This window comes from Danio rerio, chromosome 12 (assembly GCF_049306965.1).
Source record: "Danio rerio strain Tuebingen ecotype United States chromosome 12, GRCz12tu, whole genome shotgun sequence".
In the NCBI taxonomy this organism is placed as follows: domain Eukaryota; kingdom Metazoa; phylum Chordata; class Actinopteri; order Cypriniformes; family Danionidae; genus Danio; species Danio rerio.
Window position 1 is genome coordinate 2,827,501 of NC_133187.1, and position 2,500 is coordinate 2,830,000.

The window sequence follows — 2,500 nt, forward strand, 5'->3', positions numbered from 1 at the left end:
TTTACTAGAAAATGCACTTATTATGCATCAAGTAATATGAAAAAACCAAACACAAGTGATTTATTGATGCCCTCTATTGGTGTTAAAACGCTATTACAGTTATAGTGACAATTTGCATGACTGTAAGTGAAATGTAATCCTTTACAGGTCAAAATTAAATATAGTTGGGATTCACTACTGTCAGATATATCATATTCGATGTGTGATGATACCCCGGCATACCTGCGGCTTATCTAACAGGGAAACTATTTTGTCCACTTACTGCAAGATGTAGGTCACGCTACAGTATGTAAAACAACTGGACAAATAAAATTAATGTTGTATGAGTATTTGAATAATAAATACTTTTTTAAATAATAATAAAAACATACAAATATATAAAACAAAAATTGCAAATAGATAAACAATAAAATAATAAAATAAAATAAATATTTATATAAAAGTTTTATTATACAAAAATAAAAGACACTTTAAAATACATAATGTAAAAAATGTATGGAGTTGGATATTAATTTGGATAACAAATAAATAAAATAAAAATATATAATAAAACAAAAAAATATATATATAAAATAAATATTAAATAGAATAATAGAATAAATTAAAGCTGCAAGCAGCAATGAAAGGGACCTCGCACCCGGGCTCACCGCCGGCCGGTGGCCTCAGGATGACAGAGAACAGCGGACAATAAAAATTTAAGCTGATATATATAGAAAAAACTGAGGAAAATCACAGATTTATAACTAACTTCCTTCTGTCAGCAGGTGACTGTGACTCAATATTGGCATGTAGATGTCTTCAGGAGAGGAATCTCTTTGAACATGTGAATTTTCAGGCAGATCAGACATTGTGTGGCTGAGTTATAAGTACTTCCACCTCCATGACGATACACTGAATTTGTCTGTCCGCCACGGGCACGCCCTTTGACGAAAACTCTAGATCTTCGCAATTTAACATCGCCAAGGCCTTTAGATGATCATATCTAATTTTAATTGTTGATCTGATAAAGTACCTAGGAGGAGTTCGTTAAAATACAACACCTGTAAATGGCAAAAACTGCACTCGGTTCCTAAAAATATGAAAATGAAAATAATAGAAATATTTGTATAAAACAGTTTAAATAATATAAAATTAAAAACTCCAAAATTTAAAAAAAAAGAAGAAAAATTTTTTTTGCAACAAATTATGTAGTAATGTGAATAAAATAAATAAAAATAAATTGTGTTTGTGCTCTGTGTTTGTGTTTTGTATTTTGTATTTGTGATGTTTGGGAGGCCAAAAACGAATTTCCAAATGTGTGGACAACAAAAATTTCTAATTTCTAAACAAATAATCAACATAGAACAGATTAAAAAGTACAATGAACAGGAAAAAATAAATGTTTAACAAATAAAATAAAATAAAGTGTATTTGGAAACTAGTTGACACATGTAGAGGATAAACAAATACAAATAAAATGATAAAAAATTCAAAAATATAAATAAATAAACAACATGGAAAGGGTTAAACTGATAATAAACAAAAAAAAAATGTGGAAAACAAACTAAATAAAGATCTAGTTTAAATAAATTGTATTTTTTTTAAGTGTGGACTAAAAAAACCTGGAGAGGCTAATAAAATAAAATAAAACAACATTAAATTTTTAGAAATTAGTTGACAAATAGAGTAATATTAAAATTTAAAAAATTAAACAAAACTAAACAAAAGTATAATAAAATAAAATAAAATAAAATAAAGTGTTTTAGGAAATTAGTTGACACATGGAGAAAATAAAAGTAAAATTAAAATTAAACAAAACTAAACAAAAGTAAAATAAAATAAAATAGTGTTTTAGGAAACTAGTTGACACATGGACAGAATAAAAATTAAATTAAATTATTAAATTAAATTAAATTAAATTAAATTAAATTAAAATTAAATTAAATTAAATTAAATTAAATTAAATTAAATTAAATTAAATTAAATTAAATTAAATTAAATTAAATTAAATGTGTGGTACCCAGCATTTATTGCAGTGTGATCAAACAAAACCCAAGACACAGTAAACAGTTCTCGTCACTCAGCAAACCGGCAACAAGACAATAAAGCCAGCAGGCAGAGCAGCACATCCCTGTTGCCTGGAGATCCAGCAAAACAAAGGGCTGAATATCAGACTAATGCCAACAAGCGGTGTTTCTCTATCAGAGGAATCAAACTGGGGCAAGTTTACCCTGCTGGTTTTTACTTACAGGCTTTGTGCATTATTCACATGGAAGATCCTTATCAGAGACGGCCTGTAATGATCGGCTTGTAGTCAGTCGTTGCTGAGACTCTGTTTGACTCCACACAGCACTGAAAAAGGACAGAGATACAGGTAAGAATCACAGATTGTTAAAAAAATATGACAAACAATTTTTCATGATGCTAGTATCCAGCTTAAAATGACATTTGAAGGCTTAACTGGGTTAATTGGTCAAGTTAGGGTATTAAGCAACTCATTGTATAACAGTGGTTTGTTTTG

General features: G+C 28.4%; 1 protein-coding gene across 1 annotated transcript in view; it reads left to right on the forward strand.

Moving 5' to 3' along the window:
- The first annotated feature begins 2,057 nt into the window (after positions 1 to 2,057).
- Positions 2,058 to 2,500, forward strand: part of lrrc18b (leucine rich repeat containing 18b) — a 4,419-nt gene continuing 3,976 nt past the window's right edge. Inside the window, exon 1 of the mRNA XM_073918046.1 lies at positions 2,058 to 2,353. The gene's annotated coding sequence lies outside the window, so the exon portion shown is untranslated. The remainder of the gene's footprint in view (positions 2,354 to 2,500) is intronic.